The sequence below is a fragment of the Lithobates pipiens genome, unplaced genomic scaffold, assembly GCF_037356315.1.
Source record: "Lithobates pipiens isolate NorthernLeopardFrog02 unplaced genomic scaffold, aLitPip1_a1.2 Scaffold_16, whole genome shotgun sequence".
Classification (NCBI taxonomy): Eukaryota; Metazoa; Chordata; class Amphibia; order Anura; family Ranidae; genus Lithobates; species Lithobates pipiens.
In genome coordinates this window covers 370,479,201-370,502,499 of record NW_027507748.1, presented here as the reverse complement: position 1 = coordinate 370,502,499, position 23,299 = coordinate 370,479,201, and the positions used below count along the sequence as shown (strand labels likewise).

Here is a 23,299-nt window from a genome sequence, read left to right as displayed (position 1 = left end):
TTTGATCAAGTAATTTGGGTAGTTTCTGTTGTGATTATGATTTAAAGAGAGTAAACGCAGCTTAATGATAATAAATGGCTTCAGTCAAATGAGCAAGAAATAATAAATTCTGCCAGGGTATGTAAACTTATGAGCACAACTGTACATACCATATAAATTAAACCTACCGGTAAAAACCAGGTCAAGAACTCGTTATTAAAGAACCAAAGTCATTCATCCGAACCAACAAAGAGTTGTCTCACAATAGTGAAATAGGAAACTCATCAGCTGATAGTAATCCTAGCTAGCAATGAGTAAAAAAGGGGGGAGCAGTTCAGTAAAATGCACTCCACACCATTTTCAACCAAAAAAGAGAGGATTCAAATAAAGCCAAACTCGCTCTTTACATTCACAAGATGGTACTACACGTCTCTTCCCTTCAACATCAGGCCGCTGCAAAAAATGGTAAGCTAGGGAGCCTTCTTTTACTCCTTCCACCTCCTCCAGCATCCAAGTGGCGCAGACGTCAAAAAAGGCAACTGCGCATACACGAGCCGTGCCGGAAGCGAAGTCACGCAAAGGCGCAAACGAAACTACGGCACCATGTTGAAAAATCTGCCCAAAGCAGGTAGTAGCTTCAGGCTAAGAAGCCACTAGTCACTCAACTCGGCGCATGCCTCAAAAGTTAAGGCAATGGAGCAGAATCCCACTATGGGTGCACGCAAAGGCAAGTGGCTAGTGGCACCAACATCAAAGAAATCCCTATGGGGGAAACAGACAGTGACACCCTGGGTGTCCGTATGGTCACCTATCTCCAGGCAATGAAACCTCTTTATTAACTACTTATCTCCAGGCAATGAAACCTCTTTATTAACTAATAGTAAAACACCATCTATTGGCCAAGCATGGGAAATACAACCCCAGCACCAAAAACACATTATTAATAACATATGAGCCTATTTGGAGACTAGTTAGGTGTAAACTAGCCACTTACCTTTGCGTGCACCTATAGCGGGATTCTGCTCCATTGCCTTAATTTTTGGCTTCTTAGCCTGAAGCCACTCAATGCATTGGGCAGTTTTTTAAACAATAGTGCCGTGGTTTTGTCGCGCCTTTGCGTGATATCACTTCCACCGCGGCTCGTGTAGCGGCCTTTTTTGGCATCAGCACCTCACTCAGCAACATTGGATGCTGGAGGTGGAGGTGGTATAAGAAGGCTCCCTAGCCTGCCATTTTTTGCAGCGGCCTAATATTAAAGGGAAGAGACAGGTGTAGTACCATCTTGTGAAAGTAAAGAGCGCGTTTGGCTTTATTTTAATCCTCTCTTTTTTGGTTGAGAATGGTGCGAAGTGTACTTTACTGAACTGCTCCCCTCTTTTTTACTCATTGTTAACTAGGATTACTACCAGCTGGTGCATTTCCCATTCCCCTATTGTGAGACAACTGAGAGTCTTTTTGTTGGGATGGATGACTTTGGTTCTTGAATAACGAGTTCTTGACCTGGTTTTTACCGGTAGGTTTAATTTATACTATATGTTTGTATATAGTTTCCAATTTGTTCTTAATGCCTATATGCCTTGTTGTGGCCTTTCAAAACAATATACTCCCATTTTACAGGCCTAATGCCTTTGGAGTCTCTATGTCCTCCTCTGTGATGCACTGGATATCTCCAAAATGTCAATGTCCTCTAAACATTTGAGCCGTTAATCTTTTTTTGGTAGGATGCATATCTATCAGAGAAGTACTTACCAAGGCCGAGTTGCCGAGAGCGGTTCACCCTTGCGACTAAGCGCAGTTCGCCCCTGGAGGTGGTACAGGGAGCAAATGGCACAAAGAGGCACAGGCTACCCAGGTGGCAGGAGAAGCCTTGCATGAAGGTCCGGTAGAGGTGAGCACCTGTGCAAAGACTGGCAGGATGGCAGATGCAGGAGACAGGAAACCAGGCTGAGGGTCAAACACTGACAGTCTAAGATGCAAACACAGGCGGTGATGTAATGTCTTTGGGAGACACAAAGCAAGTTTGGGTCACAGGCCGAGGGTCAGGGCAGGAGGCAAGAGGCAGATCCGGGTCACAGGCAGAGGGTCAAACACTGGAGAGAAGCGGAGTCCGTATAAACAAAGCCAAGGGTCAAAGTCCAGGAGATAAGCAGCAGAGTCAAGAGCAATCCGGGTAACAACGGTTAATCAGATGCAAGGAACAGGTTCAAAGTAGCAGGAGCTGAGGACAAACCAGCAATTAGTCTGTGCACCAGAGCAGATTTTATAGGCCGCCAGGGGGACGCTAAGCGTGCTCCAGTGCGCGTGTGCCGGGCCGAGAACGTGCATGCACGCAGGAACGTGGCTAAGGCGCCTGGACGGTCTATTTCCTTGACAATATCATATCAGGAAGGGATTTACTGAATTTGGTTTCCTGTCCTGTGTTTCTTGAGAATATTTGATGTGTTTATTGTTTATATTAAAATGGTATATAGTACATATTGATTTTGTATGTTCTAAAACATTGTTCTCAACTTATAGTGACCATACTTGCAGTACTTCTATACTGAAGAAGTCATCATATGGCGAAACATGTAGAGCAACAAATTACTGCTATTCATCTACTATATGGTTATTGTATGGTGGTAGCCGATGATTTCATGTATAAATAAATTTGATATTTTTATATATTGGTTTGTTTTGATCTATTTCTTAGCACTTAAAAATCCCATCATTTTCTCCTTATTAAAATACTTTTATACAGGGATGTGGTGCCATTGAATATCCAACATTCAGCAATACTGAAATTATTTCTGAAGATTCAGGATTCACCTGAACCTCACAATTGGACATTTAGAGATAAATTTTCTAACAGAGCCCCCACTGACAGTTCCCTCAACAGGAGATATTCAATGTATTCCACAAAAGAGAAGCCACAAGAATGCAACTGAGCTAATACTTAAAGCGGTTCTTCACCCTAAAGGGGAAGTTCCGCTAATCTTATCCCTCCCCCCTCCGGTGCCACAATCGGCACCTTTCAGGGGGGAGGGGGGTGCAGTTACCTGGATAATCCAGGTAACTGCACCCACTTCCGGCCAGATCGCCGCAGACCCCCACAGACGCTCCGCCCCCCCCCCCCGTTGTGTTCTGGGAAACACACAGTTCCCAGAGACACAGCGGGGGACCATAAGAGACGCGCAGCGCGACTCGCGCATGCGCAGTAGGGAACCGGGCAGTGAAGCCATCATGCTTCACTTCCCGATTCCCTGACAGAGGATGGCGGCGGTGGCAGCAGCGAGACGAGCGATCACTCGTCATCTGCCGCTGACATCACTGGAACCTGGGACAGGTAAGTGTGATTTTATTAAAAGTCAGCAGCTGCAATATTAGTAGCTGCTGGCTTTTAATATTATTTTTTTAGGTGCAGCTCCTCTTTAAGAGAGCAGTTTGGTGAACATTCATTGTGCAGAGAAGAGCCTGAAGGGCAGGGCCACAAACCGGTGGAGGAGGGAGCCCGTGGCAAATTGTAAAAATTGCTGGTATGCTAGAAAGATGGATTTGTGGAAGTAAGCATCTCTGATGTCCACAGAAACTGCAAAGTCTCTCTGGTTGAGGCAGGTGATGACAAGTTGGGTGAATTAAATTCATAATTTTTGGACTAGAGTACAAACAAATTCAGTACAGAGGGAACAATCTCTACAGAAAAGCAGGGATAAGAAACAGACACCTTTAGTAAAAATTCAGCACATAATACACACATTACACATTGTTAGGCACACATTTAACCCCTTGATCGCCAAAGATGTTAACCCCTTCCTAGCCAGTGTCGTTAGTACAGTGACACTGTACTGACCACTGTATTAGTGTCACTTGTAATGTCAGTGGCAGTTAGTTCCCACCCAGCGTCAGTTTGTGTCAGGTTGTCTGCTGCTGACAGAGCGACTACAAGAGCAGAAACTGCAAAAGGAATTTCCGCTCACCATGATGGCACTAACTCAACGCCAGACCACCATGGACAACATGGATCCCCAGCCTACACCATATCCCTGTGGTGACAATAAAAGCCCCCCTCTTCTATCCTGACTTTTCACCAGAGGTTCAGAAACAGGGGGGAAATTTTCAAGAAGTGAAGAAACGTTTGCTACTCCAAGCGCTTAAATATTCAATGCTATTCCCTGCCCGTCTGCGAGTGAACTACAAAGGCAATGTACAAATATTCCATACACCACAGGATGCACAGGACTGGCTTGATGGTCAGGTTAAAACTCAGACTTTAGGGTGATAGGTTCAGCCCTATAGTAAATTTATACATGTATACAGTATGAAATGATGGAGCATTGAAAGATTCTTTTTTCTCTTTTTTTTTCATTAAAGCCAGGCTATAGGAGGCCTAATCAGCAATAGCCAATGAATGTTTTTTTTTTGGGGGGGGGGGGGAGGGGGGATAATCTTAGAGTGTTTTCATGTTCTGCATTTATATATCATATTTTTTGTGTACAGTACAGGTTGGTTGACTAATGGTTTTTATGCCACTGTACCTATGGTAAAATCAATTAGAATACTTTCTTGGAATGTTAGGGGTATGAATAATGCTTTAAAAAGACAATCTATATTTGACTATATTTATTCTTTTCAGCCTGCCCTCGTCTGTCTGCAGGAGACACATGCCACATCCAACACGACCAGGTTTCTGAAGTGCCGATCAGTTAGGCCGCGTACACACGGGCGGACTGTTCGCCCAACTTAGTTCGTCAGACAATCCGACAAACAGTCCGCTCAAAATCTGCATGAACGGACTTGACCACACACGATGAGCAGACAGTCCGCTGAAAGCGTGCGCGATGACGTGAACGGCACGTACGACGGGACGAGAAATTTGACGTCCAATACACTGCAATGCAACCTTCGCCGTGTAAATCCTTTCTGAGCATGCGCCAAACTTAGTCTGTCGAACGAGCCTACACACGAGCGGACTGTCCGCTGAAACCAAGTTTGGGCGGACAGTCTTACGGAAATTCCGAAAAACTTTGTTCGTCAGACTGTCCGCTGAAACAGTCCGCTGAAGCCCACACACGAGCGGACTGTCCGCTGAAACACTGTTCAGCGGACAAAGTTGGGCGAACAGTCCGCCCGTGTGTACGCGGCCTTAGAGAGGCTTACCATTCGTTATATACCTCTCACTCAAGGGGGATTACAATCCTGATCTATGCTGGTGTTGTATTCTCCTGCAGTAGGACTATGGTAGACCATGATGGCAAACATATTTTTTTAAAATGTAATGATGATCTTGATGATCTTGAGTTGATCCTTGCCGCTATATATATATATATATATATATATATATATATATATATATATATATATATATACCTCCCCCATATAATTCAGAAATAATTTGTCAGCTTATTTCCTTTGCAGGGGTCTCTCCTCAGATACCTTTATTGGTACTAGGAGATTTCAATAGTGTTGTCTATATGAGGTGGGACAGATGCCCAGCTTCAAGGTCAATGACCAATGAGTGTCTCTCCCCCTTTGGATGACTATGTCAGGAAGTGGGAATGTATGATATGTGGAGGAGGCTACACCCTGAACAAAAATGCCAATATGCTATTCTAAAACACATAACACACTATCAGGAATAGATTTGGATCTGTGCTTGGCTGATTTTATACCATGGATGTGAGTATCGAACCTTGGGTATCTCGGACCATTCTCCTCTGTTAGTTACTTTAACATCAGGGTGTCAGGCGTCTAATATGTCTTGGCGGCTGAATCCCTTTTGGTTGGATTTACCCCCCCAAGGATGTCATTCCTAACCGTATCCTGGCTTTTTTGATCCCTCAACATAGGCTCCGCTTGCATACAAGTTGTATAGGGTGGCCTGTCTTCTGGGATTATTAATCCAGAATATAAGTATTATCAAAAGTGCTTCCCATAGAGAACTCGAGCTGGCGAAGGCTGACACCTCTGCAGCGGAAGTCATATATATTCAAAATCCCTCTTCAGATATTCAACAGGAATGGCTTTCATCTCAAAATATGCTGAACGAACTATTGGAATCTAGGGCCAGAAATAAACTTTTTTCAGAAGAGACTTAGCTGGTCGGAGGGAGAAGCGAACAGTAGATTATTGACTCAGATAGTAAGGTTCCAATCTAACCCTACACATGTTTCAGCTTTAATGAATGTAGAGGGAGAGGTTTGTAACCAGACTAGATCAATTTTATCTATCTTTAAGTCCTATCATCAAGATTTTTATACTTCCAGGGTAGATTTCACCCTTGCAGAGCTATCTAGTTACATGACCAGTATTGATCTCCCGGCTATTTCAATAGAAGATAGAGAAAATAGGATTTTTGTACTCACCGTAAATTCCTGTTCTCTGAAATTCATTCACGGACACAGCACCTTAAATCTTGACCTTAGGGTTATATCGCCACCTTCAGGAGAGGACTAGGCAGAACATGTAAAAACAGCAAAACTGCACAGTACCGCCCAGGGGCGGTCCTACTGGCTATAACCCCTCACTCTGCTTCCAGCAGCTCAGTTCGTCAAAAAGCAGTACAAACCTAAATAGGAGGGGTGGGTGCTGTGTCTGTCAATGAACTTCAGAGAAAAGGATTTTACGGTGAGTATAAAAATCCTATTTTCTCTTTCATTCACTGATGGACACAGCACCTTAAACCTTGACCTTAGGGAGGTCCCCAAGCAGTGTCAAAAAATGAGGTGTGGGAACAGCAAGAAAATAAACTCCACCCAGAACTCCTCAACAGAGGAGTTGCAACCTTAAACAGCCGCCTGCAAAACCTTGCAGCCAAAGCAAGCATCCGAAGATGCGCTCACATCAACCATGTAACATTTAGTGAAAGTGTGAACGGATGACCAGGTTGCTGCCTTACACACCTGGGAAATGGACGCTTGATGTCAGAAAGCCTAGGAGGCACCAATTGCCCTGGTTGAAAGTGCTGTGACCGGAAAGGGGGGCGCTCGCCCCCTTATGGCATAAGCCTGAACCACAATCTGTCTCGTACACCAAGAAATGGTGGGGCCAACGAGACTGCCAGGCCCTTCTTCGGACCAGCCACTGATACAAACAGCGAGTCCGACCACGAAAAAGGAGCTGTAGCAGACAGATACACCTGCAGAGCCCTGACCACGTCCAAAGAATGTAAGGCAACCTCTTTGGGATGTGACGGAAGAGGACATAAAGATGTAAGCACAATGTCCTCATTTAGATGAAAGGCCGAAACAACCTTTAGAAGAAATGAAGGCTGCGGACGCAGCACCGCCTTACCCTTGTGGATTATCAAGTAGGGAGACTTGAATGACAAGGCCGCCAACTCAGAAACCCTCCTGGCAGATGTAATAGCCACCAGAAAGGCTACTTTCTGAGAGTGTCAATAAGGGAATCTCCCTAATGTTTTCCACTGGCGGTTTCTGAAGTACCAAGAGCACCAGATTCAAATCCCAGGGAGACAGCGGTGGTCGAGCCGGAGGGGCCACATGTCGAACCCCCTGAACAAACATACTCACCAATGAATGAGTCACCAAGAGTCACTTAAAACAGACAGCCAAAGCTGATACCTGCCCCTTAATGGTGCTTAATGCAAGTTTCTGATTCACTCCTCGCTGTAAAAACAGCAGGATCCTGGAAACTGAATAAGTATGCGGACGTCACCCCATCTCCTCACACAAGGAGATGTAGGCCTTCCAGGTACGATGATAAATCTTTCGAGAAGATGATTTCCGTGGCCTCAGCATAGTGGAGATTACTGAATCCTACAGACCTCGGTCCCTTAGCACCTGGCTTTCAACAGCCATGCCATTAAAACCAGCGACGGTAAAGCAGGATGACGTATCAGACCTTGCGACAAAGTCCTCTCTCATCAGCAGCCGCCAAGGAACATCTGCCACCATACACACTATGTCAGCGTACGCAGGACGTCGAGGTCAATCTGGGACAATCAGAATCACAGGAATCCCCTCGGCCTCCACTCTGCGTGGTAGACGTTCGAGTGGGGGGAAAACATAAATCAGCCAATAATGCCCCCATGGAGCCACCAACGCGCCTTCTGCGTCCGCCCAGGGATCTTTTGACCTGGCCACAAACCTCTGTACCTTCCGATTGAGCCGAGAGGCCAAGAAATCCACATCTGGCGTGCCCCACCTTGGCAAAGGAGCCGAAATACATCTGGATGCAGCGACCATTCCCCCTGGTGCAGCAGCTGACAACTTAGGTAGTCTGTCTGCCAGTTTTCTATGCCCGGTATGTGCACGGCCGACAGAGCTGGCACACGCCGCTCTGCCGACTGCAAGATGTGAGCGACCTCCAGTGCTACAGCTGAGCTTCTTATCCCTCCTTGATGGTTGACATACGCCACCGCCCTGAATAAGTTTGATGTTATCTGGTCTAGATGGCTTCAATCTATGACTTGGGTATCATGTCAACCAATTGGTTCTGCGTACTTTGTAATACTGAATATTAAGCCGAGTGAGTGGGGGGTGGTGGGATGACGGGGTTTGTTGAAGGGGGGTGGTTTGGGGGAGTTTGTTTTTTGTTTGTTTGGGTTTTGGTTTGTGTGATTTCTATTTTTGTAGTTTTGTCTGTATTGTGTTAATGTTTTCATTTAAAATAATAAAAAGGATTTGATACAAAAAATTATTTGGGACCGGGAATTTTGGAGGTCCAGCATGACATTGGGCTGGGAAAAGGACCTCCACTCCTGACAATGGGGACTCCGGTCCCTACTAGGTTAAGCAGCCTCCAGGAAGCGGCACATAGGGCAGGAAGTTCCCAGTGCTAGTGGGTGGAGTTGAGAGGAGACCTGGCTGTGTGCTGAAAACTAACAAATATCTGAAGCTGGACGCTGCCAACCCGGGGGTAAATCTGTTTGTAAGTATACAAACTTTAAATTTCCTATATTTGTGCTGAAGATAAGCAGACTTTTGTTTTATGGAAAATACGTCAGCTCAGTGTTGCTGCTGAAAGTGCTGTTTTGTTTGCTTTGAAAGATAAATAAGCCCCTTTATGTTTAAGAGAAACAGCTTTGCACATGGCCCTGAGGTGCTATACCCTTGAAATTCACAATATGTTTTATAGCAGTAAGTAAAAGATTTTTCTTTTTTAATTTTTATTCTTTTCATTATATAAAAAAAAAACAAAAAAAAAAAAACAGGTGAACAAATACCACCAAAACAAAGCTCTATTTGTGCATATATATATATATGAAACCTTTATGCAAAGGAGGGCTTATCTTAGGAGCTGGAGAACTAGGAATGCCAAGCTTTGAGGGTGAATTGAATGCTAAAGCTTGGGAGGGTCCCACCATTGAAGTCTAGGGAGTAGAGAAACAAAAGAGAATGTTTCATAACACAGAGAGAGAGAGAGATTACTTTGCAGTCTGCTCTTTAGGCTTCTTTCAATTGGGAAGACAGGTGCTCTTGCCACAGTACCATGCTTAATAATGTTATAAAGAGCTGGTCCAAAGAGACATTGTTCCTTAAAGGCCATATGGATCAAAAGTTCACAAAGTCCAACTATGCACTATCATGGAGCGCATGAAGATAAAATAGCAGGCTTCCAGCCAATGATCACAGCTAAAATACTGCAGCCATCTCCTCCCTGAAATCAATAAGCAAGGGAGGGATCAATTACTGCAATGTCTAGACCTCTTTCAAGGAATTTTGACAAATCAAATCACAGCCAGGATTGGGCATAGCACCAGCAAAAATCAGAGCTCTGGAATATGTTTCCAACTGCTTAACAGTTGAGTCCCTAAAGACAGGTGGATTCTCAACCAATATAGTAAACACCTTGAAAAGGCATGCTAACCAGTGCTTGGGGGATAAAATAACTAACTTATCAGGGTGTTTGTAATTCCCATGGAGAAAACGTTAGAAAAAAATATGCAAATAGAAAGTCTTTGCGGCTTTTAGGTAATTTAAACAGCCTTGGGAACAATACGGTGTTACCCGTTTATTATATTTAACCGCCTGCCAACCACTGAATGCCGATATACGTTGGCGGAAGGGCTCGTTCAGGAAAACGAACGTACCTGTATGTGGCCCCTTTAAGAGGTGGCCAGCGGCAAGCTCTGCGAGTCGGGTCGCGGGTCCCGCGGACTCGATCACCGCAAGGATAACCGCGATCCCTCACGGTAAACAAGCATCTCCCCGTGTCACTGATCTCTGCTCCCTGTAATCAGGAGCAGAAATCAGTGACGTGTCATGCATAGCCATGCCCCCACAGTTAGCAACACTCCCCAGGACATACTTAACCCATACACTGCCCCCTAGCGGTTAACCCCTTCACTGCCAGTGTCATTTACACAAGAATCAATGCATTTGTATAGCACTGATTGCTGTATAAATGACAATAGTCCCAAAAATATGTCAATAATATCGATGGGTCCACCATAATGTCGCAGTCACAATAAAAATCCCTGATCACCGCCATTACTAGTAATAAAAAAAAAGAAAAAAATTAGTAAAATGAATAAAAATGCCATAAAACTATCCCCTATTTTATAAACGCTATAACTTTTGCGCAAACCAATCAATAAATGCTTATTGCGATTTTTTTTTTACCAAAAATATGTAAAAGAATACATATTGGCCTAAATTGAGGGAAAAAAATTTTTTTATATAATTTTTGGGGGATATTTATTATAGCAAAACGTAAATTTTTTTTTTTTTCCCAAAATTGTTGCTATTTTTTTGTTTATAGCGTACAAAATAAAAAGCGCAGGGGTGATCAAATACCACCAAAAGAAAACTCTATTTGTGGGGAAAAAAGGATGTCAATTTTGTTTGAGAGCCGTGTCACACGACCGTGCAATTGTCAGTTAAAGAGATGCAGTGCCGAATCCCAAAAAGTGCTCTGGTCAGGATGGGGGTAAACTCTTCTGGGGCTGAACTGGTTAAGATTTAATATCTCAAACATATGATGTGGGTTAAAAGAGTTTTTTGACCAAAATTTAAAGCTAATAACAATATTTATTGGTAAGTAGTTGAAAGCCTATCTAATACACAATCATTGATCTATAATCTACACCAAGGAAGAAAATATTAGGTTAAAATAAGAGACTTACATGAAGGAATACAGAGTATATACCTTAAAACATTAATCTACAAACATATTTAGTTACTTCCCTATACTTTGCCTAAGTCAGCCCCCTTTAATGCAAATCCTTGTGAGTCAGAGATTTACTTTTTTTTTTGTTTTTTGTTTTTTACGGGAAATTAAGTATTGGCCTCCCTTCATTGCATATCCCAGCATGGGATCCTTTGAAGTGAGTTTGTGTAAAACAATGAGGTTTGAATCCCATTGTTTGTACATAAAAGCCTAGGCCCCGTCTTGTCTGGTCTTCTCACAGATATGTGTAAAGATACTATCTTCCGGCCTGCATAGATACAAGTTAAATTATATATATTCCTAATTACAATATTTTACAGCTATTAATGGAGACTTCACATGAACTCATAAGGCAACAACGGTAAAAGCAACAGGCTGATTCCTGCTTCAAAGTGATGCACACTGCATCATCGAGAGCCAAAACAGTCTCTCTAATTTAGGAGTAATTGCAGGTCCGTGGAAATAAGTTCATTAGTCAAAAACTTGAACTCAGAAACAGTTTCTACACTTGACGGCTTGGAAGATGCTAAGGCCATGGGTAAATTAGATACAGAATCTGCTGGGGAAGACAGAGGAGCATGTTTGTGGCCTCTGCGATACAAGGAAGCAAATAACAGTAGTTTTAGTGAAAGTCTTGCTTGACCGCAGTAAAAAATTTAGTTAAGAAAGCAGTGGACCCAACCACTTCGACATAGACTTTACAGCAGCAGAGTTGAAGAAAAGGCGTCCCACACTCCTAGGACACTAGCAAAAACCCTGGGCTGGCAAGAGTGCTTTTCTTTTAAAGGTCCACTTACACAAACAGCACCTAAAAAATGTACAAGTTGCCATGGTTTTTAAATGCATTGCTTTGTATTTCTGAAGGATCCCATTTACACAACTTTAATCTGGTTATTTTGTCATGACAAGAATGTTGATCATAAGCCTTTAACCATTTTGTTTCTAACTTTTATGCCTATAGAGTGCCCTTTTGCAGTAAGAGGAAAAGGAAGATAATTTTTGTACCAAAGCAATGCTACTTTGTTGATCACTGTCAAATGTCAGCAATCATTAATTGGGAGCTAAAACCTTTGGTTTTTCAACACTTGCAAGTCCTTTACCCATAGGAAGTTACACACTCTGTGACACAGACCACTGATAGGCAATATGTAAATAAATCTTCCAGTTTCACTACACTGCATGCATGACATAAAATAAAACTTTGGCATGCATTGAGTATCTATAAATAGGGAGTCTCCTAAATACTACAACATACATTATAGTCCACTGTTTCGCATACACACCAGCATTACAATTAAATTCCACAGACATGCTACTGAATGAGCAACTAGTATATTTAGACACATTTTTATATGCTCTTTGAACATCAGGGGGGAAAAAAATCCCATTGATTGGGGCTCCTCCCCACAGTGCAAAGCTTAAATACTAACTTATGACTTTACGGTTTCCAGTAAAAAGGACTTTTACTTAGCTAATCCTTTACTCCCATAGGTTCCCTTTACCTCATGAGACCATTCCCCACAGCTTCCTCTTTAACCGCCTAGCCTATAACAATAGGATGGCTGGTGGGCCTCTCATCGATCCGGATGGACGCCATATGATGTCCTCCAGGATCACAGGGACCAGCAGCATTGTAATCTGTCACCGGCTGCGTACACGGGACACAATCGAGGACTGATCAGTGTACCGGCTCCCTGCTGATATCATGTAATCACCATGCCCAATCACATCAGGTCACATGACAATTGTACACAATGGATGGCTTCCATTCATGCCATCCATTGTGTAAAATTGCATTGCTAGCTATGATTGGTCAGTGTGATGACAGTACAGACAGGGCCAATCACAGCCCATGTGTACCATGTGGTTAGCTCTGGCCAAAAAAAGAAAAGAAATTTAATTTAAAAAAAAAAAATCTTTTTTCGCACTATCACCAGTCCATGATGCTGATCACCAGCAGTTAACCAGTTAACAACTGGCCCATAGCCGAATGACAGCTGCATATGACGTCCTCCCAGAATTCCGCTCTCGTGCACCCCCTGGGCCACAGGACCCGGCGCATCACGGATCACGGTCGCTCATCGCGGCCGTTTACCACGTAATCACTCCGTCAAACGACGGAGCGATCACTTGTAAACAAACCGGCGTCATGTTATGACGCGGTTCCTCCCTCCCCTCTCTGTAAAGCGGAGGGGGAAAGATCGATGTCAGCAGCGCTGTGGGCTGGATCTGCAGTGCCCACAGCGCTGCTCAATGACAATTAACCCCTAAATTCCCTGCCAATACTCTGCAATGCCCTGACAATACCCTACAATAGCCTGCCATAAATTGCCATACCCTGCAATACTCGGTGATACTCTGCAATACCCAGCCATACTCGGCGATACCCTGCAATACCCAGCCATACCCGGTGAAATTCTGCAATACCAAGCCATACTCAGTGATACCCTGCAGTACTCGGTGATACCCAGCCATGCTTGGCTGTACTCGACCTCTGTATGTGGCTAGGCTGTGAAAGTCTCACACACGTGTTATCGCCGTACTCAGGAGGAGTAGGAGAATCTATTTTGGGTTGTCATTTTTGCTATGTGTTAGAAATATTGTATAAATTGACAACTTTGTGTTAAAAAAAATGCATTTTAACCACTTCCCGCCCGCCAGCCGTCATACGACGTCCTTCTTTTTGTGCAGGGATATCTGAATGATGCCTGTAGCTATAGGCATCATTCAGATATCAGCTTTGTCAGCCGGCGATTCCCTACACCATAAGAACAATCATTGCGGCTGTTCCGCTGCTTGATCGTTCTTACAGGAGGCAAGAGGGGACCCCCCCCTCCCGCCGCCCTCCGGTGCTTCTACCGACTCGCCAATACCATCAAAGCCAGAATCGTTTTTATTTTTTTATTTCAGGCTTCCTAGTCTAGAGGTGAGATGTGGGGTCTTATTGACCCCATATCTCACTATAAAGAGGACCTGTCATGCTATATTCCTATTACAAGGGATGTTTACCTGGCTTTTAGGAAAAAACTCAAGACCTTCCTCTTTTAGCAGATGATCAAAGCTCGCCACAGCGCCTAGAGGCGATTCAGTTCGCATTGTGCGCTATATAAGTATTTCATTCATTCATTCAATAAAAGTGATCAAAAAATTAATTTTTGGGGAAAAAGGTGTCAAACTAAAATAAATAAAGTAAAATGAACAATAAAATAAATAAATTTTAAAGCGCCCCTGTCCCCATGCGCTCCCATGCAGAAGTGAACGCATACGCAAGTCCCGCCCACACATGAAAACGGTGTTAAAACCACACATGTGAGGTATCGCTGCGAACGTTAGAGTGAGAGCAATATAGATCTCCTCTGTAACTCAAAACATGTCACCAGTAAAAACATTTAAAGCGTCCCCTATGGGGATTTTTAAGTAGCGACGTTTGGCGCCATTCCACGAGCGTGTGCAATTTTGAAGGGTGACATGTTAGGTATCTATTTACTCGGTGTAACTTCATCTTTCACATTATGCAAAAACATTGGGCTAACTTTACTGTTTTTTTTTAAAGCACAAAACTGTTTTTTATTCTTCAAAAAACGCGTTCGAAAAATTGCTGCGCAAATACCGTGCCAGATAAAAAGTTGCAACGATTATATACGATATATATATATATATATATTTTTTTTTACATTCCTCCATTTTCCAAAAAATGACGACACGTAATTATAACTTTAACCACCTCAATACAGTGCACTTACACCCCTTTCCTGTCCAGACCAATTTTCAGCTTTCACAGTTTGAATAACAATTACTCAGTCATGCAACACTGTACCCATATGAAACTTGCGTCCTTTTTTTCACACAAATGGAGCTTTCATTTGGTGGTATTTAATCACTAGCTATAAATTAAAAAAACTTACATTTGTGGGAAAAAAATGCCTTTTTCTTCGTTTCTGTCATAAAATGTTGCTAGTCATTTTTCTTCATAAATTTTGGCCAAAATTTTTACTGCTACATATCTTTGGTAAAAATAACCCAATTTAGTGCATATTATTTGTTTTTTATGAAAGTTATAGAGTCTACAAACTATGGTGCCAATTGCTGAAAATTGATCACATCTGATCAGACCTTCAGTACATCAGGTGTATCTCATTTCTTGAGACACTAAGGATCCTTTCACACGGAGCGGATCAGTGATGATCCGCCCCATGGATATTCGCTTGAGCAGGAAGATGACAGGTCTGCAGTGTCCATCGTCACCCGATCCAATGACGGATGGAAATGTAGGTTTTTGCTCATCACACTTTTTCGGATTGGAGCGGGTCGGATTTCAGCGGACATGTCACCGCTGACATCAAACGCTCCATAGAGGTCTATGGAGCATCCGTTCAGGTCCACCTGAAAAACTGACAGGCGGATCTGAACGGATCGGTAGTGTGAAAGAGGCCTAACAAGTCAGGAAAGTACAAATGACCCCTTTTTAGAAAGTAGACATTCCAAGGTATTAAGTAAGTAGCATGGTGAGTTTTTTTTTTAAGTTGTCATTTTTTCCCACAATTATTTGCAAAAGTTTTTTTTTAGTTTTTTTGTTTTTTTTTGACAAAATTTCATATTATCAGGTTATTTCTCACACACGGCATATGCATACAACAAATTACACCCCAAAATACATTCTGCTACTTATCCCGAGTATGGCAATACCACATGTGTGAGACTTTTACACAGCCTGGCCACATACAGAGGCCCAACATTGAAGTAGTACCTTCAGGTAGGAGCATAAATTACACATCTCATGTCATTCCTAACTATCACACTAGAAAAAATACCCTGATGAAGTCACGTGATGTGATGTCACGCGTAGGGACGGGAAGGAAGCTGACTGTGGATGCACTTTCTGCTGATTACTAGAAAAAGGCTTTTTTATATCTATTAATGTGTGAGTACCCTGTGTATGAAAATTTTTAATAAATGCTATTTGTGAAATACTACACTATGGTATTCCCTCTCTATTAATCTATTGGGTGCTATGGAGGAATAAGAATAAAATTTAAAGGAGAAGGTGACCGAATTTACCAGGAGAGAAGACATATAAAGAAATCTATATACCTCTATGCGAATCCCTCCTTGCTATAGGTAAGGGGCCACTGCCCACTAAAGTGTGATCACAGCGGGATTAAGCACTGGGAGATCCACACCTCAGCTGAATTTGCACAAGTTTGCACAAAGCACTTGCACTTAAAGGAGACTGTTGTTTATTTATGGACTTGAATATTTATATCTTTTTCTTTTTTTTCTTTTTGATGGATTTCAATATGTATATTTAATCTATAGAGGCCGGATTCATTCTGATATAACGTATGTTACAGCCGGCTCTGTAATGCGTTTACTACTATATATATTTTTTGTTTAATTCTAAAGTTTATTTCCATGTGATCAGGAGAGGGTACCCTCTTTTTTGTCTAGGTATACTCTTTCATATTTTCTTGTATATCATTTGTTTATTATTAGGGTGGTTCACTTATATCACCTCTGGAGAGTGTTTACTTATTTGCACATTTATAAGACGCACTTGGCACTTTATGATCAATTCACTGTTTTTTGGCTTTGTACTCAATTGAAGCAGTTGTGTTTCCGTGGAGGTTTTAAATTGACTCTGTAGTGCGTTTACTTTTTTTTTTTTTTGCATTTTCTCTGTACTTTATCAAAATAGTAATTTTTAAGAGATTGTTTTTAGTTACTTACCTTTGTTCACTTGATTTTCATTTATTTGGATTCTATCACCTCTGTGGTGTGTTTATTTTATTTTATTTAATGTAGCACTTTGCACTTTTTGATATTATTCAGTAGACATTTATATATATATTTTTATATTACACTATTGATTTATGTAACTAGGCATTATAATTATCACCCTCGGAGGGTTATTTAATATAGGGGCAGCGCAATACCAACATATCTTAACCACCTTCAGACCGGACCATTTTGCTGGTAAATGACCAGAGGTCTTTTTACAACTTGGCACTGCGCTGCTTTAACTGGTAATTGCGCGGTCATGCAATGTTGTACCCAAACAAAATTTGCGTCCTTTTCTTCCCACAAATAGAGCTTTCTTTTGATGGTATTTGATTGCCTCTGCGATTTTTATTTTTTGCGATATAAACGTAAAAAGACCGCAAATTTTGAAAAAAAATGATATTTTCTACTTTTTGTTATTAGAAAAATCCAATAAACTCAATTTTAGTCATACATTTAGGCCAAAATGTATTCAGCCACATGTCTTTGGTAAAAAAAAAGTCAATAATTGTATATTTATTGGTTTGAAAAGTTGTCACATCTACAAACTAAGGTACGTTTTCTGGAATTTACGCAGCTTTTAGTTTACGACTGCCTATCTCATTTCTTGAGGTGCTAAAATGGCAGGGCAGTACAAAACCCCCCCAAATGACCCCATTTTGGAAAGTAGACACCCTGAGGAAATTGATAAGTGGCATGTTGAGCCCATTGAATATTTAATTTTTTTGCCTCAAGCGATTGAATAATGACAAAAAAAATGTTTTTTTTTTTTTTTTTACACAAAGTTGTCACTAAATGATATATTGCTCACACATGCTATGGGCATATGTGAAATGACACCCCAAAATAAATTCTGCTGCTTCTCCTGAGTATGGGGATACCACATATGTGGGACTTTTTGGGAGCCTAGCCGCGTACGGGGCCCCGAAAACCAAGCACCGCCTTCAGGCTTTCTAAGGGCGTAAATTTTTGATTTCACGCCTCACTACCTATTACAGTTTTGAAGGCCATAAAATGCCAAGATGGCACAAAACCCCCACAAATGACCCCATTTTAGAAAGTAGACACCCCAAGCTATTTGCTGAGAGGCATTTTGAGTCCATGGAATATTTTATATTTTGCCACAAGTTGCGGGAAAATTACAAACTTTAATTTTTTTTTATTTTTTTTTTCACAAAGTTGTCACTAAATGATATATTGCTCACACATGCTATGGGCATATGTGAAATGACACCCCAAAATAAATTCTGCTGCTTCTCCTGAGTACGGGGATACCACATATGTGGGACTTTTTGGGAGCCTAGCCGCGTACGGGGCCCCGAAAGCCAAGAACCGCCTTCAGGTTTTCTAAGGGCGTAAATATTTGACTTCACTCCTCACTACCTATTACAGTTTTGAAGGCCATAAAATGCCAAGATGGCACAAAACCCCCACAAATGACCCCATTTTAGAAAGTAGACACCCCAAGCTATTTGCTGAGAGGCATGTTGAGTCCATGGAATATTTTATATTTTGCCACAAGTTGCGGGAAAATTACAAACTTTTTTTTTTTTTTCACAAAGTTGTCACTAAATGATATATTGCTCACGCATGCCATGGGCATATGTGAAATGACACCCCAAAATAAATTCTGCTGCTTCTCCTGAGTACGGGGATACCACATATGTGGGACTTTTTGGGAGCCTAGCCGCGTACGGGGCCCCGAAAACCAAGCACCGCCTTCAGGCTTTCTAAGGGCGTTACAGTTTTGAAGGCCATAAAATGCCAAGATGGCACAAACCCCCCCCAAATGACCCCATTTTGGAAAGTAGACACCCCTAAATTTAGGGGTACACTAGTGAGACTAGGTAATAAATGGCGGGTGCCCTGAAACTATAAAAAAAATAACTAACCAATCAGCGTCACCTGTAACAGTTATATGGTGATCACTGGTGAAAGGGTTAACTAGGGGGCAATCAGGGGGCTTTATGCGGTAGTATATGGGGGTCCCTGGCGCTATAAAAAGCTGCGGCGAACCTAAATACCTACCTGCCTAACTAGCGTCACCTGTGACACTAATACAGCGATCAGAAAAACGATCGCTTATTAGGCTGGGTTCACACTGGAGCGATGCGGGAACGCCACGAATCCGCGGCGGGTTCCCGCATCGCATGCCTCCCGGCGGCAGTTCACACTGCCCTATGCGAACTGCTGGGAGTGTCAGTGAAATGTTAATGACACCCCCAGATCAGTTCGCATATCACAGTGCGATCTGCAAACTCGGATCGCATGGTGTGAACACCCATGCGATCCGATTCTGCTGCGGACCAAAAAAAGGGTCCCGTGCGAGTTTGCGGCGGGTGCGGCGGGTGCGACACGAATTCAGCCATACTATCTGTATGGCTGAACTCGAATCGCACAGAGATCGGATGTGATTTGCACTGCAGTGCGGTGCGAATCACATCCGTTCTCATAAACCGCTGCAATGTGAACCCAGCCTTAGTGACACTGGCGACGGGGGGTGATCACGGGGTTAAACCTTTATTGGGGGGGTTAGGGGGGTACCTTAGAACTAAAGGGGGCTAACCCTAACTGCCCTAACAGTTATTACAGTCACAAATGACACCCGCCGGGTGATCAGGGGGTTAAACCTTTATTAGGTAATAAATGGCGGGTGCCCTGAAACTATAAAAAAATAACTAACCAACCAGCGTCACCTGTAACAGTTATATGGTGATCACTGGTGAAAGGGTTAACTAGGGGGCAATCAGGGGGCTTTATGCGGTAGTATATGGGGGTCCCTGGCGCTATAAAAAGCTGCGGCGAACCTAAATACCTACCTGCCTAACTAGCGTCACCTGTGACACTAATACGGCGATCAGAAAAATGATCGCTTATTAGGCTGGGTTCACACTGGAGCGATGCGGAAACGCCACGAATCCGCGGCGGGTTCCCGCATCGCATGCCTCCCGGCGGCAGTTCACACTGCCCTATGCGAACTGCTGGGAGTGTCAGTGAAATGTTACTGACACCCCCAGATCAGTTCGCATATCGCAGTGCGATCTGCAAACTCGGATCGCATGGTGTGAACACCCATGCGATCCGATTCTGCTGCGGGCCAAAAAAAGGGTCCCGTGCGAATTTGCGGCGGGTGCGGCGAATGGCTGAACTCGAATCACACAGAGATCGGATGTGATTTGCACTGCAGTGCGGTGCGAATCACATTCGTTCTCATAAACCGCTGCAATATGAACCCTGCCTTAGTGACACTGGCGACGGGGGGTGATCACGGGGTTAAACCTTTATTGGGGGGGTTAGGGGGGCACATTAGAACTAAAGGGGGCTAACCCTAACTGCCCTAACAGTTATTACAGTCACAAATGACACCAATGCAAAAAAAAAAAAAAAAAAAAGCAATTGGTGTCACTGTGACTGGGGGGGCAGGGGTAATTGGGGGGTGATCGGGGGGTAAAGGGGGGGTGTGAGTGTGCCTGGCATGTTCTACTGTGTAGTGTAGTGCTTGTGCAACTCACCGATGCTCTCTCCTCGGTGCCGGAACGAAAACTACCGACACGGAGGAGAGAATACATCACTTCCTCTCCTGTGTTTACATTACAGGAGAGGAAGTGATGTCACCGGACAATTTCATTCGCCGGGAGCGATCGCGAGGGGGTGGCCATGAATGAATGGCCGTCCCCTCGTCCGGGATCGCTCCCGAACGAATACCGACCGCCGCAGGCACCGGGCGGGGGCCCGATCGGGCCCCCGACCCGCGGGAGGCAAGGGACGTACATGTAAGCCCTTATGCCTGCCCGTGCCATTCTGCCGACGTACATCGGCGTGCGGCGGTCGGCAAGTGGTTAAAAGTCCATCCGAGTACCTGTCACAGTCCATCCGAGTACCTGTCATGGTCCATATGAGTACCCGAGTACCTGTCACAGCGACAGATACTCCGATGGACTGTGACAGGTACTCCGATGGACTGTGACAGGTACTCCGATGGACTGTGACAGGTACTCGGGTACTCCGATGGACTGTGGCAGGTACTCGGGTACTCCGATGGACTGTGACAGGTACTCCGATGGACTGTGACAGGTACTCGGGTACTCCGATGGTCTATGACAGGTACTCAGATGAATGGTGAGTGACAGGTACTTTGATGGGGGTGACAGGTCCTCTTTACTGGGGGGGCAATCAATGTGTGTTGGTGTGTACTGCAAGCGGCAACAAGATGTTACTGCAATCTCCACCTCACACATGATCGGCATATGAGGAGGAGGACCCAGTAACATCTTGTTACTGTAGTTTGTTGACATTTAGTGATCGGCTGTGAAAGGATCACAGCTGATCACATGGGTAAACAGCCGGCCGATGACTGTTTACCAGAGTCGTTGACGAGTAGTGTTCCCAGGAACACGCCGCACCGACGCGCATGAGCTGTGCACAGTGGGGTGGAACCATCTCTGTTCGGTTGGGACTTCATGACGGCCGATCACGTGGTAAACAGCCATGCCCAATGGCTGTTCACCTCCCTTGGTGGCGAGCGGTGTCTCCGTGACACTCCGCCACCAAAGGAACAGGGATGCATGCACATGATCGCGCGCATTCCCTGTTTAAATGGGAGGACGTTGTGACGGATCCGATCCCACACTCCGATTGAGTGCTTCCGTCAGTATACTGCTTCCTAAGTCTGAATATAGATATCAGATATTCCAACCGCTCACAAGCACAAAACAAGATGACACTTGCTTAGCTGCTCAACATGGACTCATTTATTAGAACCAAAATGACAAGTATTTATAATACAGTAGAAGACTAAAACCTAAACTAATTAGCATGAGCTAATTATCTAATCATTGACCCAGACTAGTTGTCTGAGAGATAGGACTTTTCAGGGTAAGACTGTCTCCTAGCTCACTGATTAACTATTCAATAAACATTACCATAAACATAAACACAGGGTTAACTAGCACAAACAACAATGTGTGCAATATCCTTACAAGCCAGACTAGACTCATTTACACAACAGACAGGTGGCTGGAGTTCATGACATTAGCATTTAACAATTTGTGTGATCTGAATCCAAGTAACACCACCTCAGGGGTCCCCAGGCATACAGCTCACAAAGAGCACTGTTCCCCCAAATGCCAGGGTCCATAATCGCAAGGCAAGAGGCTCGAAAACTGTCCCCTCCAACAGCCTCTGTCCCGGCTAGGTCTGTCACAGATGTCATATGATTTCCTCCTCCAACGAGAGCCGCGCCACTTGGCCATCATATGACAGCCGGCGATCGGCAAGCAGTTAAAGAAAAACTCACTATGCCTCTTAATAAATACCTTGGACTGTATTTTTTTTTTTTTTAAATGGCTCACTTAGGGGGTATTTGTATTGTCCTGGCGTTTTCAGGCCTCAAGAAATGAGAGGCAGTCAGTAGATCAGGACTGATCAATTTTCAGATATATACCATAGTTTGTGGACTCTATAAAACTTTCCTACAGACTAAATAATATACACTGATCTGGGTTATTTTCACCAGAAAATGTAGCAGAATACATTTTGAGCTAAATTTATAAAGAAAGATTATTTGCAAAAAGAATGCAATTTTTTTCGAAATTTTCAGATTTTTTTTTGTTTAGTTAGCAAAAAGTAAAAAAACCCAGTGGTGATTAACCACTTAAGGACTGAGCTTCTTTCTGAGATTAGGTGTTTACAAGTTAAAACTGTTTTTTTTTGCTATAAAATTACTTAGAACACCCAAACATTATATATATTTTTTTCTAACACCCCAGAGAATAAAATGGTGGTCGTTGCAATACTTTGTCACACCGTATTTGCGCAGCAGTCTTACAAGCACACTTTTTTTGGAAAAAATGAAAACATTTTAATTAAAAAATAAGGCAACAGTAAAGTTAGCCCAATTTTTCATTATATTGTGAAAGATGATGTTATGGCGAGTAAATTGATACCCAACATGTCACGCTTCAAAATTGCACCCGCTTGTGGAATGGCGACAAACTTTTACCCTTAAAAATCTCCATATGCGACATTTAAAAAATTCTACGGGTTGCATGTTTTGAGCTACTGATGAGGTCTATGGATAGAATTATTTCACTCGCTCTAACGATTGCGGCGATACCTCACGTGTGATTTGAACACAGTTTTCATATACGGGCGCTACTCACGTATTTGTTCACCTCTGCATGCAAGCTCGGGACACGTTTAAAATCAAATAATTTTTTTCATATTTTACCTTTTATTTTTACACTGTTCTTTAAAAAAAAAAAGTGTCACTTTTATTCCTATTACAAGGAATGTAAACATCCTTTTTAATAGAAAAAAAAGCATGATAGGACCTCTTAAATATGAGATCTGAGGTAAAAAAAAGACCTCAGATCTCATATTTAAACTAAAATGTAATACAAAAATAAATAAATATTTAAATGTCATTTAAAAA

General features: G+C 43.0%; 1 protein-coding gene across 2 annotated transcripts in view; it reads right to left on the bottom strand.

The window, feature by feature from the left end:
* Positions 1 to 23,299, bottom strand: part of BRIP1 (BRCA1 interacting DNA helicase 1) — a 561,638-nt gene that overhangs the window by 289,460 nt on the left and 248,879 nt on the right. The window lies entirely within an intron of this gene.